The sequence below is a fragment of the Panthera tigris genome, chromosome B2, assembly GCF_018350195.1.
Source record: "Panthera tigris isolate Pti1 chromosome B2, P.tigris_Pti1_mat1.1, whole genome shotgun sequence".
NCBI lineage: Eukaryota > Metazoa > Chordata > Mammalia > Carnivora > Felidae > Panthera > Panthera tigris.
Window position 1 is genome coordinate 7,360,280 of NC_056664.1, and position 21,623 is coordinate 7,381,902.

The 21,623-nt window shown below is 38.6% G+C and overlaps 1 long non-coding RNA gene across 2 annotated transcripts in view; it reads right to left on the minus strand.

Annotated features, from left to right (window-relative positions):
- LOC102970952 overlaps nt 1-21,623 on the minus strand; it is a 154,281-nt gene that overhangs the window by 94,528 nt on the left and 38,130 nt on the right. For both annotated transcript variants that reach the window (XR_006217469.1, XR_001511141.2), the window contains 2 exons: nt 20,072-20,233; nt 18,905-19,066 (listed from right to left, as the gene is read on the minus strand). This is a non-coding gene — a long non-coding RNA (uncharacterized LOC102970952). The remainder of the gene's footprint in view (nt 1-18,904; nt 19,067-20,071; nt 20,234-21,623) is intronic.

The window sequence follows — 21,623 nt, forward strand, 5'->3', positions numbered from 1 at the left end:
CCAGAGGGCACCTGTAGAGGGATTCCAACACAAGAAGAAGCCCAGCCTGGGAAACACTCCAGGTCCTCCTCAGAGGAAAAGATCCCGTCAGACAAGCACCTGGCCAGAGAAGGCTCTGCAAGCTTGAAACTCCCCTTCACGCTGGGGACACCAGGGGGATGACAAGGACCATCAGGAGAGCTAACCACGCACACAGCAGGGCATCAGAAGTCTGTCGCTGAGAGCCTAAAATTCCCGTCCTCTGCCCAGAGACAGGGGAGCATCTAGGGGGCACTTTAGGCGAGTCATGTGTTAGAAGGTTCTGGCTCGGGAAGCCTTGTTACTCCTATAGGCCCTGTGGCTGTGTTGTCGTACCTCAAGACAAGCAAAGATCCAGCCTGAAGGATCCCACTTTGCTTCCTCAGCCAGAACCATCAGGGGCCCCTGGGAACCCAAGAAGCATGAGATAAGTCAAAGAGATTAAAATAACATGGCAAAGACTTTGAAATTTAAGCCGTCAATGGAAACATAGCCACAAATTAGACCTGGAACTGCAGGCTAAATACAAACAGGTTGACTTTCTGCTAAAATAAACGATTTATATAGGATCCTAAAGTATTCTAACGAAAGAACAAAAATGTCCAAACAACAAATGAAAATGATTTGTCATGTCAAGAACCCAAATAAGTAAGTAAGTAAGTAAATAAATAAATAAATAAATAAATAAATCCTTGCATGAGAAAAGACAACCAACCAATGCCGACACTGGAATTAATCAGATATAATTATCTGACAGAGGTTTTAAATCAACCATCATAAAAATACTTCAAGATAAATTACAAATTCTCTAGGAATATATGAAAAAAAAAACATCAAAGTAGAAGTTATAAAAAAGAACCAAATGGAAATTATATAAATGAAAGCTACAAAAGCAAAGAAAAAAAAAAAACCTCACAGAGTAGAAATGACAGAAGATAAGAATCCGTGAACTTCAGGACAACTCAATGGAATTCATGCAATCTGAACAACAGAGAGAAAACAGACTGAGGGAAAAAAAAAAAAACGAATAGAGCCCCGGGGACCTGTGGGATATCAATAAGAAATATACCGTTCATCTCAACATATTCAGAAAAAAAAGAAACAGAATGGAGCAGAGAAACTAATCAAAGAAATAATGGCTGAAAATGTCCTAATTGTGGAAGACAACAAAAATCGGCACATTCATAACACTCAGCAACTCTGAAAAGGATAGACCCAAAGAAATCCACACCAAGACACATCATAATTAAATTTCAGGGAACGAATGACAAAGAAAAAAGTCTAGAAAGTAACCGAGGAGAAATGACGCATTACCTGTGGGGAAACACCAAGTGATAGGTCAGTGGATTTCGCTAATAAAACTATGAAAGATACAAGGAAGTAAATCATACATGCAGAAAGAACCATCTATCACAAATTCTGTACTTGGTCAGCTATCATGCAGGAATGAACGGCAAACAAAAGCATGCTCAGATGAAGAAGAAAACTAAAAGAATTTGTCACTAGCACATGTACTTTTAAAGATTGGGTAAAGACATTCCACAAACAGAAAGGGAGGAATAAAAGAATCTTGGAGCATCAGAACAAAACAATGACCAAAAGAACTGAGGATGTACAATACATTGGCCTTGCCCTCGTGAGTTTTATAAATCATACTTATTCATTAAAACAAAAATTATAATACCATTTGATACTCACGAGAATGATATATAAAAGTGCGGAAGACTGGGGGCGACTGGGTGGCTCAGTCAGTTAAGTGTACAACTCCTGATTTCGGTTTGGGCCATGATCTCACGGTTTGGGGGATCAAGCCTTGCATCAGGCTCTGTGCTGAGAAGTGCAGAGTCTGCTTGGGATTCTCTCTCTCTCTCTCTGCCCCTCCCCCTCTCACTTGTGAGTACATGCTCTCTTTCTTAACATAAATAAACTAAAAAGAAACTTGGGAATATTGTAAATACTAATAGGCTGTAACAAGCTCATTCATTCATAGATGGAATAGATGATACATAGATCAACCCACAACATAAAGAGCCACTCAAAAGTACCAGAAATAAATTAACATGTAATCGTACAAAATGTTCAAATAACACAGAAAGTCAAGAAAAGGGAAAGAGAAATGAGAACAAGAAGAACTAAAGAAAGCAAATAACAAAATAGCAGACTTAAGAATTGACATATTATTAATTACCTGAAATATACATGGTTTACATACAACAATCAAAAGACAAGAGATTGGCAGAGTGAATTAAAAAACATGAGACACTATATGTTGATTCAAAGAAAGTCATTTCAAATGTAATACCATAAAGATATTGAAAGTAAAAGGATGAAGAAAGATATATCATGCAACATTAATTTAAAAAAGAAGCAGGGGTGACTATATAAATCTCTGGTAAAAGAGACTTCAAACTAAAGAAAATTCCTAGAGACAAAGAAAAACATAAGGATGTTACATAAGGGAAGAGACCAATCCAGCAGGAAGACATAATAATCCCAAATATACCCACACCAAATAACACAGTCTAAAAGTACATGAAGCAGAAACTGATAAAGCAGAAGGAGAAATTAATAAATCCACAATTACAGTTAGGGACTTCAACACCTCCCTCTCAGAAACTGATAGAACTATAAGATGGAAAATCAGCAAGGCTACAGAAGATATGAACACCACAAACAGGACCAGAATGACATATTTAGAACATTCAATGATAACAAAATACGAATTTTTCTCAAGTGCCCCCTGGAACATTAAGACAGACCATATCTTGGCGTGCCTGGGTGGCTTAGTCGGTTAAGTGTCTGACTTCGGCTCGGGTCATGATCTTGAGATTCCTGAATTCAAGCCCCATGACGGGCTCTCTGCTGACAGCTCGGAGCCTGGAGCCTGCTTCGGATTCTGTGTCTCCCTCTCTCTCTCTATGCCCCTCCCCCACTCACATTCTCTCTCTCTCTCTCTCTCTCTCTCTCTCTCAACAATAAACATTACAAAAAAAAAGATATCTTGAGTCATAAAACGAAGCTCAATATATTTAAAAGTATTGAAATCAGAGTGTATTCTCTAACTAAAATCCAAAAAAAAAACCAGAAATAGCATAAAGACAAAAAAGAAAATCTCTAGGCATCTGTTAATTAAACAACACATTTCTAAATGATCCAGAAGTCAAACGGGAAATTTTAATAAAATTTTAAAAATAGAAAGAACTTAATATAAATGAAAGCACAGCATACCTAGGTATATGGCATGTATTTAAAACAGTGCTGGCAGTGAAATTTAGAGCACTGATGCTTACGTTAGAAATAAGGAGGGGACGCTTAACTGGCTCAGTCAGTAGAGCATTCAAGTCTTGAACTCAGGTTTGTGAGTTTAAGCCCAATGTTGGGTGTAAAGATTATTTAAAAATTAAAAAAAAATCATAAAAAGAAAGAAAGAAAAAAGGACTTACCTACCTTACACTAGAAAAAGAAGGATAAAGTAAACCTAAAACCAGCAATAGGAAGGAAATAATAAAAATAACAGTAAGAAGTAATGAAACCAAAACCAAGAAAACAGGAGAGGAAAAAAATATCAATGAAACAAAAAAGAGGTTCCTTGAAAAAGAATCATAAAATACATAAATTTCTACCAATGCTGAAAAAAAAGAAACAAATCACCAATATTGGAATGAAAGAGATGTCACTACAGATACTACAGTTATTTTTAAAATTAACAAAAGAATACGACAAAACAATCTTACAATCACGAAGCTGAGAACATAGAAGAAATGATCAGTTTCTTAAAACACAAATTACCACAACTCAACCAAGAAGAATGAGATCATCTGAATAGTCATATAATGTTTAAGGACACGAAAATTGTAATGTGAAAGCCCTTGAACAAAAATAATGAAAATAAAAAAAATAAACCTCCTGAAAAAGAAATCTTCAACCCAGATTGTTTTAAAGAATTCTACCAAATAATTAGTCAATTTTGTACCACCTCTTTCAGAAAATGCAAGAGGAAAAAACCTTCGCAACTCACTTGATGAGGCCAATATTGCCCTATACCAAAAACAAACAAAGGCAGTACAAAAAAAAAGAAAGCAACAGATCAACATCGTTCATAAATTTATATTTAAAAATCCTCACGCTCACACACATAAATCAGCAAAATGAATCCAACAATGTATAAAGACGGATCTTGAACTGTTTCCGGTCTCCTCCAAGGTCTGGTTGGCTCTTCAAATAGCAGGGATAAGGCAGTGATACGGTCAGTTTGGGTCCTAATTAGATGATCATCAATACAGCAATATGGTGACAAATAACCAAGTGTGTGTCAAACTATAAACTGACTTTTCCATTAAAGTTAATCTGGTCAATAGTCATTCTAAATGTCTATTAAAAACATATACGGGGTGCCTGGGTGGCTCAGTTGGTTCAGTTACTGACTTTTGATCTCGGCTCAGGTCAAGATTTAACGGTTTGTGAGATTGAGCCCCACATTGGGCTCAGGCTTGTGCTCTCCTCTTCTCTATCTCAAAAAAAAAAAAAAAAATTCTCTCTCTCCCTACCTATCCTACAGTTATTTTTAAAGAAAAGAATACTAAAAATAATTGTAGAATCATGAAGCTGATAACATAGAAGAAATTATCAGTTACTTTAACAATTAAATAATTTAAAATAATTAAAATTAATTTAAATAATTAAAAATTTTAAATAATCTAAAATTTTTTTAGAAGCACACACACTACTTATTATAGGCTGAAGAAGATACTTCTACACTATCCAGTAATGGATGTACTTGATACTCTCTCTTTGCCTCTCCTTTTTAAAAGGAGAGGCTTATTTATTTTGAGAGAGAGAGAGAGCATGAGCAGGGGGAGGGGAAGAGAGAGAGGGAGAGAGAGAATCCCAAGAAGGCTCCACACTGTCAGTGTGGAGCCCGACCGCATGAACTATGAGATCATGACCTGATCAAAATCCAGAATCAGATGCTTAACTGACTGAGTCCCCCCTCAGGCACCACATTTGCCTCTCTAGACCATGCTTCATCCTTTGCTATCATGTTATGAACCTTTGGAGGCTGACCTGACCATACTGCATTTCTCTGATTCCCTTGGGTTCTTCTACTTGAGTTGGCCAATGATAGACACTAGCAAGACCTCAGTCAGTGGCAAAAGAGAGAAGCGGACCTCTCTCTGCCCTCTTTCCTGCTGGAAAGGGGCTAGGTTTCTTTGCTGAAGGCCAGAGGTCTAGTCAGAGGCCCCACTACCTAAAGGACTCTCCACAGATTCCTAATTCTACTCTCTCCCTTTGTTCCCGCAGCCCTAAAAGTGCCAATGTCTCCCTGCTCCTGCCTGTCCTAAAGATTTTTGTCATTCCTTTCAGGTTAACCTTAACTCTGACTGCAACTTCCAACTAGTTCCTTAAACTCTAGCCAGCTCATTAAGTTCCCCTTAATGTCCTCATTTGAGTCTACAATCTTGTTTCCTGCTAATGATACAGATGACTACAGAGCGGCTAGATGACGACAGTCCCTCAAAGATCTATCACTAATGTGCCTAAGGTAGGAGGGTGACATCTTTTTTTTTTCCCCCTGACTCCAAGATCATAAATATAGAAACATCCACAGGTGCCACAAGAGCAGGTAAAAATAACTGTCAATAAAATCATCAACTATTGAATTTAGAAATCTGTTGCACTTCTATACACTAATAACGAAGTAGCAGAAAGAGAAATTAAGAAAAAAAATCTCTTACACAACTGCATCAAAAAGAGTAAAATACCTAGGAAGAAACTTAACCATGGAGGGAAATGACCTGTACTCTGGAAACTATAAAACATTGATGAAAGGAAAGGAACGTGACACAAACAAAGGAGAAGACATTCCATACTTATGAATTGGAAGAATCAATATTGTTCAAATATCCATACTATGCAAAGGAGTCTACAGATTTAATGCAATGCCTATCAAAAGATACCAACACCATTTTTAACAGAACTAGAATAATCCTCAAATTTGTATGGAACCACAAAGGATGACAAATACCCAAAACAATCTTGAGAAAGAACAATGAAGCTGGAGGAATCACAATCCCAGACTTCAAGATATATTCCAAAGCTGGAGTAATCAAACAGTACGGTATTGGCACAAAAATAGACACACAGATCAATAGAGTAGAGAGCCCAAAAGTAAACTCACACTTATGTGGCCAATTAGTCTATGACAAAGTAGGCAAGAACATACAATGAGGAAGAGGCAGTCTCTTCAATAAATGGTGCTGGGAAAATTGGACAGCTACATGCAAAAGAATGAAACTGGACTTTCTTATACCACACACAAAAATAAACTCGAAATGGATTAAAAACCTAAATGTGAGACCAAAAACCATAAAAATCCTGGAAGAAAACATAGGCAGTAATTTCTTTGACATTGGCTGCAGAAACATTCTTCTAGATATGTTTCCCAAGGCAAGGGAAACAAAAGCAAAATTAAACTATTGGGACCACACCGAAATAGAAAGCTTTTGCACAGTGAAGGAAACCATCAACAAAACAAAAAGGCAACTTACTGAGTGGGATAAGTGCAAAAAAATGTATCCAATAAGGGATTAATATCCAAAATACATAAAGAACTTATACAACTCAACAACAGAAACCCCCACACAATCCCATTAGAAATGGGCAGAGGACCTGAGTAGACATTTTTCCAAAGAAGACATCCAGATGGCCAAGAAACAGACACATGACCATGTGCTTAACATCACTCATCAGCAGGGAAATGAAAATCAAAACCACAATGCTATCACCTTACCCTTGTCAGAATGGCTAGAATCAAAAAGACAAGAAATAACGAGTGTTGTCAAGGATGTAGAGAAAAAGGCAAACTTGTGTACTGTTGGTGGGCATGTAAATCAGTGCAGCCACTGCAGAAAACACTACATTTTTAACTGAAAAAATTAAAAATAGAATTCACATATGACTCACTAATTCCACTACTAGATATTTACCCAAAGAAAAGTAAAACACTAATTAGAAAAGACATACACACTCCTGTTTACTGCAGAATTATTTACAACAGCCAAGATATGGAAGCAACCTACCTGTTCACCAATAGATGAATGGATTCATGTGTGGTTGTGTATGTGTGTGTGTACACACACACACACACACACACACACATAATGTGAAATTACTTACCATATCAAATGATGAGATCTTGCCATTTGCAACAACATGGATGAATACAGCAGGTACAATACTAAGTGAAATCAGAGGAAAAGAGACAAATACCGTATGACTACACTCATATGTTAGAATTTAACAAACAGAAACAGAGAAAAAAGAAACAAAATGCAGACTCTTAAATATAGAGAACTGGTGGCTGCCAGAAGTGGGGGAGAGAAGGGGGGTGGGTGAAATAGGTGAGATTAAGAGAACACTTATGATGGGCACTGAGTAAAAACAGAATTGTTGAATCACTATATTGTATATATACGTATATACGTATATATTGTATATATAAGATACAAAGAAGTCCTCACTATATGGTTATGTATAGCATTATGCATGGTGGGGTTATTAAATATTGAAAATATGCCAGATCTTTAATAGTGAATTCAACTAGTTTCCAATAAAAATAATGGCAGAACTTGAGAGGTCAGCAAATGGCTAAGACAAATCTTTAAATAATAATCAAAATGAAAAAGAAAACTATTCATGTACTTTTTCTTTACCTTTTATACAATTTTGTAGATATTTCAGCCAATAGCCTTGACAAAAAAAAGGGGTTTGTATACTATTAATTGTCTGGCACAATTCACTGGATATATAGACAATGAAGGAATCTTGAAAATCAGCTAGACAATCCTCCCATTTTAGAGGTGCATAAATAAACCCAAGAATGATTATGACATTTATCTAAATTCATAAAATTAGATATCCAGAGTAGAAACAGACACTAAATTTTCTAATTCCGATCCAATGGGATTTCTCATAAACCATGAAATCTCTTCATAACTTGACCTTTTTTATTTTTTTAATGTTTATTTTATTTATTTTTGAGAGACAGCATGAGCAGGAGAGGGGAGAGAGAGAGAGAGAGAGCAAGAGAGAGAGAGAGAGAGAGAGAGAGAGAGAGAGAGACACACACCCAGAATACGAAGCAGGGTCTAGGCTCCGAGCTGTCAGCACAGAGCCCGACGCGGGGCTCGAACTCACGAGCCGTGAGATCATGACCTGAATCAAAGTCGGACGCTCAACCGACTGAGCCACCCAGGCGTCCCAAAACTTGACCTTTCAAGTAAACAGAGGTTTCAGCACGTACCTCTGTTCACTGCTGCCAATCTAGCCTTTTCTCCTAAATTGCTGTGCCCTTCTAAGTTTACACATGCTATAAACGTAAGTGGCACACGCTTTAGAGGTAACATTGTGATGAACGAGTAAATGTGATCCCCTAAGCAGCCTGGAAACAAGAATTCATCTGCACATCGACAAAGGTCACATATTTGTCATGGCTACCTGGGGCCTGGCCGATAGCTTCTTTTGGAAATTACAAAAACAAAAACTGAATCATTCAGTTATTTTCAAAATGTTTCATTAATGTTAGTCAGAGCTTGAGTTACTTACGTTCCTTCATATTAATTACCAAATAAACTCTTCTACATGACCATTAAGTTTCCAGAGATCCCTAAATGTCTGTGTTTCTGACAAGCAGACTCTCCCTGGCTTATACAATTACCATCAGAACTCCTCCAGACAGGCTCCTATATCATCCATGAACTCAGCCAAATATCACATACCATATGTCAATAATTCTGCTTATCCGTCCTAAATGTATTTTTAAACAATTTTTATTTGGAGGCGAACGTGACTATCAGACAACATTTAGGAAATCTCTCCCTTCCTTTGGGCTTTATGCCTCTGTTTATAGATGTCCCTCCATGACTGAACCTAGAGGGGGAAATGTACTTTTTATGGTAGTAATTTTTTTCTCTTTTCCCCCCATTTGTTCAGCTGAGAACAGGAAATGAAAAAACTTGAGCTATGGAATTGAACAAACTATAAACTACGTCTGTTTCTGGCGGGCTGCAGGCCTACCCACCGTCCTCACAGTGCTGTGGGACAAATGCCCCGCTTCCATCTGCTTTTTGCCTAGGCTGGGATTTCATGTAGTAGATTTCTCGAACGTGACAGCCAAGTGCACAAAGACGGTATAGAAAATAAAGCAGACGCCAACAGCGGGCCGAACCCAAGCTAATCGGAGAATATTGCTATAATTTTTCAGCCTTTTTCTTTCTTTTTTCTTACAGGACTAAGCTTGCCCTGGGTGATATCTCATAGATGTTCAAATCCCATATACCATCCCAAAGTGAGAAACCAGAACATTCCATGACCACGTGGGGCCCAGGCAGCTGCAGCTCTGACAGAATAGGGGGTGTTGTTAGGGAGCAAAGGGAGGCAACTCTGAGAAAATAAGTTACTGACACCGAAAAACAGGTACTTGAACGAAAGTCAAAAGATATCTTTCTGATGGGGTGGAATAGTGTTTGGCGACCTGAAAAATCACACATCCACATGGGGTACTCAGTTACCAACTTCGGGATTGTTGCAATAAGATAGAAAACCGAGAATAAGGGACATACAGCTTTCACCGGCGGAACAAAAAACGACGAAGGCCTAAAAAGCAGACTGCCATGGGGAGGCAGGGGTACAGAAAGGGAGACAGCAGGCAGCAGAAGGGATACTTCACCTGCACCAGTTTCCTGCAATGGGCTGGATCTGGTTCCGAGCCCAGAGAAAAAGAAAAATGTACCTCCTGCGTCTACTGCTTCTAAACCAAACGGGGCCAAAACTCAGGGGAGTGCCCGTTAAGTGCGGCCTTTCAGCTTTAAGAACAAAGAAAGAAACTTCTGTGAACTGGCATTTGAACTTAAACCCCACGCTAAACACCGCTTCTATGGCAAAGGAGTTCAAAATGGCTTACAAATGAACTTCTTGAACAAAACCTTTCCCAGGTAAGAGATTTCCTATCAAGTGGCAAAGAGGAAAACAACAAGAGAAAAAGAGATCATCCCAGGAATCAATTTTGCTATGCTTAGGAAAACCTAGAAAGTTGTAGAAAGAGACAGGTTAAAATTTAAAATTTCTTCAAGCCACCAAATCATACATTTTGTGTGAAATAATTTTGGTCCTAGATAGCGGTGGATTAGCAAAGTCTTTATGCCATATATTGGTTTAAACGCCCTCGCTCCGTTAATACCACGTGCGTAACTGCATTTGAATGTATGTAAGCTGTTCCTTTGTTTATAGGTAGGCAGTGAGGCTAGAGAACGGAGGTTTGGAAAAAAAAAACTGTTTAAGTGAGTTAATCACTTAAAGTGTGATTAGCTCTTCCAATTTTAGTGATAATTTTCTTACCCATCATAATGACAATCAAGTCACTGACCATCTGATTTCCCAATTTTAAATTACTTGGGGGACTGTCCTGAAATTACTTTGTTTTACTTCACTGTTTATTCAAGGGTTTATTATCTGCTTCCCCTGAGAAGAGTGTAAATTCCATGAGGGCAGGGACTCCACGAATTGTTTACCACTGTATCTCCGGTACCTAGAATAGTACAGGACACAGAGGGGTTGTTGAGGGAATGAATGAACCATATAATGAAATCTTTTCCTGTGCCCATCTTATTAAAAAAGTATAAATGCTAAAGCTACTAAAGGAATATTTGAAACGTTGGTTAATCCGTTAGGATAATCTCAAATTCTAATTACCTCCAAATAGCTTTCCATTGTCAGTAAATCATTCGCTTGTAAATTTACTACCAATATGGTAACCATCTCAGTCTTCACAAAAGCATTCAGGCTCAATAATACTATTCTAAATATAATCCTAGAAGGTAAATATTAAGGAAAGCAATTCCAAGCCATTAGGTTAACTACAGGCCAACTCCATCCAACAGTAGAAAGTTCTTGGCTTGAGAATCAAGAAACAGAGATTCTAGTCTAAACATTTACTTACTACTTGTGGGAACTTGTGTAGGCCATTTGACCTCTCTGAGCTAAAGCCTCCTGTAAAATGTCAAGATTGGATGTAATTGCCAAGACCTTTGGTAGCTTCAAAAGCCTATCAGGGCAAGAAATTGAAATTGTGAGCAGAAGGAAAATTGTACGATGCATATACACGTACTAACAACAGAGTACGCTCCAGTTTTTACCGAGGGCCAGACCTTCTTCCCAAGTACTTAACATCGGTTAACACACAAAATCTTCACAAAGAAGTCTTTGAGGTAGCTTTCCTCCTTTTCGTTTTAGAGAAAGGGAGACGGAGGCCGAGACGCATCAGGGGACTTTCTCAAGGTTTGAACAGACAGACGTGCGCAGCTCAAGACTCCAAGTGATCTGCCCTCTGCCGGCCTTCATCCTCCTGGCCCACCTCTTCCGACGTCTCTGCACGCAAGCCCCCCTGGATTTCTCTCTGGGCCCTGAGCGCACATACTCGTTCCTGTCTCAGATCCTTTATACTACTCGCGCTCTTTCCTTGGAGGGTTCTTTCCATGGCTGGCTCCCTATCTTATGCGGGTCTCATATCAAAAACCATGGTCTTGCCCTGATCCCTCCAGCCAAAGTCATCATGACATGCACCAACTTCTTGTTCTTCCCCGGATCTATCACCATGTGAAACGATCTCGTGACATTGCTCAGTAGTTCATTCATTCATCATTTCCTCCTGCGACTAGAATGTAAGTTCCACAAAGGCAGGGATTTTAAACCGTCATCACTGTATCTCCAATAGCTGGAACAGTAGAGGGGACAAAGTATTTACTGACTACACGAAAAATAGATGAGAGCATCAACAATGACATTCCCATATTCAACTTAACTACTCAAAAGTATGAACACAAAAGCTACGCCCTCGATACGCTGTATCCTCTGTTATGCCGTTTGAGTAAGATTGTCAGACAAAGGAGAATTGAGTTTACTGACAATATTTAGTACTCACATTTCTCAGAATTTCTGCTTTACTGTCAATTCCTATCAAAATAATTATGTAAACATTTCTTTTTTTTTTCATTAAGCGAGTGTGTTCATTTCAGAGAGGAGTTCGGATCTTTTACTAAATCATCCAAGAAACTGAGTGACAACATGACTCATCAAAAACATTAAGTTCACAGAATCTAACGCTTGCAAGAACCCTTACATTTTGTATTAAAATGTATATGCTTAAAGAGCGGAGCACAAGTGATGGGCAGAGACAGAACAGCAACCACGCTGCGTGTCCCCTCCGGAGAAGGTAGTAAAACATTATTTTACCAGTACAGAAAAAGGTGACAGTAAGCGAGTCTTGAGTACAGTCTGATTTGGGGGGGGGTGGTGACTTAAAGAACACAGGGAGCCCTAGACTGGAAGGGTATGGAATAGTGGAAGGTCAGAGCTTTCAACGTCCTCAAAATTCTCATGCTCGCTTCCATAAGTTACTTCAGGTAGCTTTAAAAATCCACACAATATACTAAGAAAAGATAAAAACAGGGTAAGAAATGTCATTAGGGGAAAATGACAATAGAAGAGACCCACTGAAGCCAGGGCTGAAGCGAGGACACAAGCTGCCTGTGGATACGGACTCTTGGATCCTTGCTAGATCACCTACTGACCCAACCTCTTCTGGCATCCAGGGCGAGGAGAGCCTTGCGGGGCAGAGCCACCAAGTCTAGGATTCCAGGGAAGCCCAATCAGGTGTATTAACCATTGTGTGGATGGGGAATGGGGCCCACGCCAGGCACTGCTTGGGAATCCAAGAGAATCTCCTCCCATGGGTCCTCATAAAGATGGCAGTAGGCGATGAACCAAGCCCAACAGCATCCTACACTAAGTGCAGCAATGTGTTTCCTCAGGCTGTTTTATATAAAATTACTCACTGTAGGCTGCGGCATTGCACTCAAGAAGCAATTCAATAAAAGCAGTTATTCGAGCGGCCGACGGCAGTAAGCAGTCAATTAATGCAGTTCCGGGCAGGACCACATATACTTTCCGTGGTGTGTGCATGTGCGTGTGTGCACATGCACACACGTGTGCATAAGCACGCTTTCATTCAAGTGAGCTTTCCACAGCATTGGAGCCTCAGGGACCTCAAGGTGTACTCCTTACCAGCCAGCTACCTGGAATGCAGCTACCCTGTGTTGTGCCTTCGTGCGGAACAAGAGGCTATCCTGGGAGGGACTAACATTCTCAGTCGCCAAGGGAAGAGGCAAGAAGTAAGTTCCTCGAGATATAAATTTGGAAATACAGATCAAGGGACCAACAGGTCCCTGAAGTTCACCAGCAGAAGGTAGGCAGCTGAGAAAGATTAACCTGAAAATTATACATGCAGGCAAACCAATCATGCATGCCTTTTGGCATTTTAAGTCTGGGGAAAGAACCTCTGAAATGGTTCATCTTGAAGAGCAGGTCGTTCTCTGTACAACAGAGGAGAACTGACTGAAAAATATATGCCTACAGAATTAAATAAGTTAACATACTGAATAGGATCAAAAATTGTAAGGGACACCTGACTGGCTCAGTGAGTAGAGTGTACGACTCTTGAACTCAGGGCTGTTGAGTTTGAGCTCCACGTTGGGTGTAGAGAGTACTTGAAACTAAAATCTTAAAAAAAAGTATAAGCCAGTTGTATGTTACAGATAGTTTTCAAAAAAAAATAATAATAATGACTTTTGTTTCAGAGTTGTACCCCTGCCATGCACTTCAAAGAATTTAAGTGTACCTCTCTATTCTCTGCTTTGACACTCTAGAAAAACAGAATGTGTAGCTTAATATTTAATACTGCTGTTTTATTTCTGTACTCAAATATCAGTTTACCTGTCTTAATGCAAATATATTATTTTTTTAATTTTTTAAACATTTATTTATTTGTGAGAGACAGAGAGCAAGAACAGGGGAGGGGCAAAGAAAGAGAGAGAGAGACACGGAATCCAAAGCAGGCTCCAGGCTCTAAGCTGTCAGCACAGAGCCCTAGGCGGGGCTCAAACTCACACACCATGAGATCATGACCTGAGCCGAAGTTGGAAGCTCAACCGACTGAGCCACCCAGGTGCCCCTAAATATATTAATTCAAATATTCAATATATAACTTTTTTCATAACAGACCCTCTGAACTCCTTTGTAGGAATCTCACGGAGGACACCATTCTTTACATCATTCGCTTCATGAGGAATCTTGCAAAACATCCCTGTCTAGGATTAGTACACAAAATACACAAATACAAATTAGTACACAAAATATACAAAAGGTACAAATTGTACCTCTTGAACAACTGGTTTATTTTTAAATTTTTTTAACATTTATTTATTTTTGAGAGACACAGAGAGACAGAGTGTGAGCAGGGGAGGGACAGAGAGAGAGGGAGACACAGAATCCGAAGAAAGCTCCAGGCTCCGAGCTGTCAGCACAGAGCCCGACACGGGGCTCAAACTCACGAACCGTGCAATCATGACCTGAGCCAAAGTTGGACGCTTAACTGACTGAGCCACCCAGGTGCCCCTACAATTGGTCTAATTTTAAACACATAAACTCTGTGAACCATGGAATTGCCCAGGTTAAAATTTTTCAGTTAATTGGTAAAAAGCTTAGTGATGACTCACGTATTTGTAGCAAGTGTATAATATACATTTAGTATTCTTGTCATTGTTTATCTTTTAAAGTTTATTTTTTTAAATTTTATTTATTTTAGAAAGACCGTATGCACATGTGCATGCACACGTGTGGGTGAGGGAAGGGCAGAGGGAGAGGGAGAAGAGGGAGAGGGAGAGGGAGGAGAGGGAGGAGAGGGAGAGGGAGGAGAGGGAGAGGGAGGAGAGGGAGAGGGAGGAGAGGGAGAGGGAGGAGAGGGAGGGGGAGGGGGAGGGGGAGGGGGAGGGGGAGGGGGAGAGGGAGAGGGAGAGGGAGAGGGAGAGGGAGAGGGAGAGGGAGAGAGAATGAATCCCAAGTAGGCTCCACACTCAGCCTGGAACCCCTGGAATCATGACCCGAGCGGATATCAAGAGTTAGAGGCTCAACCAACTAAGCTACCCAGGTGCCCCAAGTTTAAATTATTCATAATGTAATTTATTTTGAGTGATGTTTTGCTAGATTTTCTTGGTGTGTTTTAGGACTGCTTTATTTTTTTACTTTTTATTTTTTTAAAGAAGTTTCATTTTTTTTAAAGATTCTATTTCCATGCAATACCTACATCCGATGTAGGGCTCAAACTCACAACCCTGAGATTGAGAGTCTCACGGTCCACCAACTGAGCCAGCCAGGCGCCCCTCAAGTCTGCTTTAGATGTACAAAAGAATTGACTTGCGAGCCTGTTTTCTCTTTACATACGGTATGGGATTAAGTAGTCTGCTTTATTTAAAAAATAAAAGCAAAAAACTGGTGTACCTCTTTAATCAGATAACTAATAATCTAATCAGTGGAAGATCTGGAGGACAAGGAAATAAATATATTGTGTACTTATGTTTCTATTACTTTGAAATAGAATTAGAGGGTATAACTCTCAAACATCCTTAAAATTTTAAAAATAAAATTAAGTGGATTTCCGTTAAGGTGTTGGCTTTTTAGTATGTTGAGGGGAGAAGGGGTTGTTTGCTGTTTTTTCGAAAACTACCAGAGAAAGTCTAACTGTGAAATAAAATGAGATTCAAAATTTTAGTACACATTGAATGTAACTGAGCAGTCTATTCATTTGTTTAGAATTTGAATCTTTTGTGAAAGTATTTACTCTTACTATCTTAATGTTTTTGCCTTATATCATAAAGAATCACTTTCTCCAATTATTATATCCCAAAATACCCCTCAAGAGATTTATCATAGTATTACTTTATGTTTTGGCAGCCTCTAGAACAGAGAATGAATTTAGCAGGGATATGAATATGGTGATATTTTTTAAGTCTTCTAATATTTGCTAACTCACAGTGCTCTGATTTACTCACCATTTGAATCTAAGTATTTAAATAACCTTAATAGGAGCAAGTTAAGTAAAAATATTCAAGGGACACCTGGGTGGCTCAGTAGGTTAAGTGTCCAACTTGGGCTCAGGTCATGATCTCATGGTTCCTGAGTTTGAGCCCCGTATCAATTTACCTGCTTTCAGGGCAGAGCCCACACTGGATCCTCTGTCCCCCACTCTCTCTCTCAAAAGTAAATAAACATAAAAAATGTATATTCAAATAAATTTCTTAAACTCCCATCTCAAAATTTCTAGTGTAGCAATTTTCTCAAAGTGTTTACTGTAACATCAATTTTCTATTACAATCTTTTTATTGAAAATATTCGATAACATTAATGATTTTGTCTCGTTAGATGTACTCTAAGATATTTAAGGTATCTTACTTCTTTTAAGATATTTCTTACTTCCACCAAAAGTTTTTCTTTACTCCAATACATTTTCCATCTATGTTGAAGGCTATATGTAGATATGCAGGTATTTCCAGTTCAGAAAATGACTTAAGAAAGAAGAAAATATTATTTGTGGAATTGTCCCTTCAAATTTACAGGACAAAAGAAACAGCCAAAGGCCCATGAGGCTCAGAGAGAGAGTGGAGGGTCCACGCGGATTCACAGTTTTCTGTAATGAACACCATGTTGCTGAAATCTACCGAAGCATCCAGAGTCCGGACATTGTGCTCAACAATCATTACCCAAACAACGTGGACAAGAGGGAAACTGATAGAGAAGCAAAAGAAGCAAATGTGAACAACAGGAAATTGAGGGAGATTAATCTGTTAAGCAAATATGCTCTAACTTCTCAGAAGTAACTGCAAAGCTTTTGTACACGATGTCTTCCAATGGCAAAGAGGTGGCCCGGAAATATTTTCTTCATTAGCCAAATCAAGCTTTAGGCAGCAAATGAGAGTATTCTTTGTACTTTTTATGGTGACAAGAACAGTCAGGGTAGGAGTTTAAGATAATGTGACTAATTTCACAATCACATGGAAGAAACAATCTCATTGTCTTATAGTCACATTTCACTCAGGACACAAAAACCCAACTTGGGGCTGAGTTTCCATCTCTCACAGTTTCTTTGTGTTTCTGGTTGTTTGTTTCTTTGTTCTAAATTCTATCCATGTATAAGAACAATATGGTTTAAAAATCTAGAATTTATGGGGCAATCCTACAAAATTAGAATGTATAGATTTTGTTTCTGTGGCCCCAGTAATCAGGAAAATGAACCTGTGGAAATGCATTCATCAGGCCTCAGCAAGTGAACTCATCAAGCAAACATATAAAGGAAGGGACACCAGAGCTCCTTAGGCAGCTTGGTTTGTCAAGCTTCTGACTCTTGGCTTTGTCTCAGGTCATGATCTCGTGGTTCGTGGGTTCGAGCCTCACACTGGGCTGGGCACTGACAGTGAGGAGGCTGCTTGGGATTCTCTGCCCTTCTCTCTTCCCCCCCTTCCTCCCCCCCCTCTCAAAATAAAGAAACATCAATAAATAAAGGGGGTTTCCTGGGTGGCTCAGTCGATTAAGTGTCCGAGTTTGAATCAGGTCACGACCTCACGGTTTCTGAGTTCGAACCTGCATCGGGTTCTGTGCTGACAGCTCAGAGCCTGGAGCCTGCCTCGGATTCAGTGTCTTCCTCTCTCTCTGTCCCTCTGTTGTGCACGCGCTCTCTCTCTCTCGCTCTCCCTTAAAAATAATAAATGGTAAAAAAAAAAAAAATCCTATAAAAAAAATAAATGAAGGAAGGAGTGTTACCTGACATCCAGGCACTCTGAGTATACAGCTTAAAACCACTTTATAAATACGGTAATCAATACCAGCGAAATTAGTAAGTGGTGATAAATTAACGGACTTGTCCAAGTGCAACTTTCACTATAAATAGTAATTGAATTTTTCCATCACCTGAGAAACCATGTACCTCTGCTTAGGACCTGAACTAATTACTTCAAAATAGTTGGATATGGTACATATTTGATTGACCTTTAGCAAAAAGCTACACACCAACATATGAACCAACTCTGAAATTAAGCACGAAGGATAAAAATGTATATTGAAAAGAATCTTCTTTCAAATGAGCACAAAAATAAAAAAATAAACTCCAGCTTCATTTTTGTTTCTACCAACCAAATCTCCATTGTTCCACTTATTTCTGGAGTTCCAAATTTACAACTAGATAGTTTTCTGATCTCATAAGACATCCTTAGTATTTTTAGTTCTCTCTCATTTCCCTTGACTCTAGGAATCTCAAGAAGACAATTCTAGAGACGGGAAAAAAATACCGGTTATCATAGTCTCGCCCACAGAGAAATGGTTGAGGCCTAGAAAACAGATATTCCCCTGAAAAGGATGAAAAGAGCAAATGTTCTAGAAACAGGCATTATAGAACACGCACATTTAGAAGAGTGTAAAAGCAAACTACCAAGATAAGGAGCAACCCAGATGAGAGAAGACAAATCAGAATCAATGCCATAAAAGCCAACTGTTTAGAGAAGCAGGGAATAGTCAAAAATATTGAAATCGACGGAGATGCTCTGGAGAATGAACACTGAGCAAAGACCGCTGTACATGGTTAAAACAATATATTAATGATATTCTAGAGCAGAGTCTCAGTGAAAACATACAGAATGAATTTAGGTCATAAGGCCGTAAAGTAGAGACATCAAAGTAAGATGTTGACTATTCGAGAACTGTGGTAGTCAAAGAAATACGGCAATCTCCTCTTCTATGTTCCAAGAACCCCAGCAGATGCCTGAAACAACGGATAATACCAAACCCTACATACACTTTTTTCTATATATACACACCTATGGTCAAGTTTACTTTCTAAGTTAGACACGATAATAATGATGACTAATAAAATAGAACAATTACAACAATACGCCATAAAGTGAAGTGAATGTGATCTCTGTCCCAAAATATATTATACTGTACTCACCCTTCTCGTGATGATGGGAGATGATAAGATGTTTACATGACGTGATGAAATGAGGTGAATGACATAGGCCTTGTGACACAGCGTCAGGCTGCTACTGATCTTCCGACGGTTTGCCAGGAGGCTCATCTGTTTCTGGGTCTTGGTTGACACCAGTAATGGAAACTGCAGAAAGTCAAAGTGCAGATAATGGGGGGACTCCTGTAAAATGCCACACTCAGATAAAAATATATCGTTATGAGACATTATTCACATCCCTCCTCGGTGTGGAAAGCTCTGATCTTTGGCCTAGATTTACCCACTATGTATTTATTTCAATGACTTCCTTCATTTCATTACTATCCTAAATATAATATTCTGTGCTTTTTAAAAATACACTCTGGGGCTTGCTTGTTCACCTGGATATGGTATGAAGTCCCAAATAGTGACACGTTTCAAAAGATCACTTGAGTTATTTTCATTTAGAGACAACTGAACGATTATGACTCTCGTGTAGTAAATACCTAGCATGGGTTCATGCTCACTCAATATTCTTCACAACTAATCATATGATGCTTTATAAACTATGGTGCTTTGCATTCTGTTTTTAAAATTTAACTCGAGAGTTACATATAACTCTATTGGATAACCATAATAAGTTCAAAATGAAATTGAAAAAGTACACCACAAATAAAATCCAAAGATATTAAAATTCTGTTTAAAAAGCACTGTTCAACACCGTAAGTAACATCCCTTTATGGTACACTTAGTAATAAAATTAATGAGGCAGAGTCCTAAAATATCTCTAACAACCCCTCCTGTGTACCTATTATGCAAACTCATGGTTTCTCATTTCTTGTAGGAATTTTAACCATAAAAGAGTCTAAAACTTGGGTGAGCGTCCATTCAATTACTTATAAAAAATTTATAGTCAGATTATTGCTGTAAGTGTACATCAATATGTAAGACTGTAAGACAAATATATTTTAGTCTATATTTTATTGTTATAGAGGGGTGGGGAGAAGAGAGTGACCTGGTGGCTAGGTAGAAAAAGGCACTGAAAAAGGTAAACTATCAGTTGCTACAGGGTAAAGTAAATTATAGTTCCCCATGACATTTGTTGCTAATTATAACAATCATCTTCCTAGACAACAGGAGGATAATGATACTCAATCAAGAGCAAGTACTCACAATTTCCTCCCCAGGTCCCACAGCCCCACTGGATTCAGCTCGTGTGTCCTTCTCCAAGCGGGAACTGGATCATTCTTTCTTGAATTTGTTCGAAACCATCCTTTAACCCTTTTTCCTAGTGCATTATCAAAGAGCTCTTTGTTTTCAGATTGAGCAATCTGACTGAAAAAAAAAATGACAAAGGGAGAGACAAGAAGGAGTCTATTCAAAGTAGGAAGATACACATGAAGAATAAAAGCAAGATAGACGTCTAAAAACAATACACTGTCATAAATTAAATATGATAACAGCATACTTAGGAGTTGACTTCTATGCTGTGTTGAATAATTCTCAAGGCCTAATACACAAAAGAATGTCTAACCTTTGTCTTGAGCCTAAAATATGTCTGAAGCCACGAATCTCAATGCTAACCCTTAAATGGAAAAACACACCTGAAAACATAATTATCGAAGACTAGACAAATATCATTCTAAATAACATTGTCCCCAATTTTCCGGTACAATTTTCATGTACTTTGATATGTATGTGAAGTATGGACTTAATTCTCATGTGTTTTCTATACTAAAGGCAATTCTTTAAGTATATGAGCAAATATAAATTAACCAGATGTTTTCATAAGGCTTGAAATACCATATTGTTTACTACCATAAATGTATAACCAGGGGAAAATTGTGTGCTCTGATTTTGGGTTGATGAAATATAGACCTCAACCACATCAAGAGATACACAGCAAATGCTGACCAGAGGTTCTCACTGTTGAGTGAGGACAAAGACCAAGTACGTTTAAATTGCAGTAGGTATAATTTTGAGCAAACAAAAAGAAATCTTTGATGTGTCTCTACAAAAGGTGGTTAATGGATTTCGTTTGATCTGTGATTCAAAGAAAAAGCCATTCATTATCATCACTGCTATTACGGTCAACACGGCCAGCCCTGACACCATCATCATCATCAATATTTGTATTCAAAATCTCTACATAGTCTCTAATATCATAAACAATACCACGCACTGGGTCATTCACTCGCTAGGACATGACCAAGTAAAACAAGATTTGGAGGCAAGGACGGACCCAGTTCATGTGAGACTAGAAGCTCATACATTTCGGGGTTCCTACCTTAAGAGAAAAATACAAAATGGTGGATATAAAATTAGGTATAAACATAAACCGTTGAAATGAAACCAATGAAATGCAACAGATTTCAAAATGCAAAAGCTGACCAATACCACAAACATAATAAACTCAAGGAAAACAAACATTTGTATTAATAACCTGTCAGACTCTGTGGTAACCACAGTTAAGTTTTGCCTACATTTTTTTTTGGTCCCAACCTCTTTGATTCCCTGTTGTAAAGATGCTAGATAGCTAATTGAGTCTCTACTTGAACACGGTTAATAAAATGTTATTTTCTATTAATAGTTCAGAAAGGACCCTTTTTGCTTTTTGATGCATTATCAGTAATTTAGAGTTTTGCTAGTAACTTGGGAAAACCTGTATCAGGTCCTTGCACACATGGATATGGAATTTGGAACAATTTTGTGCAGACAAGGCCCT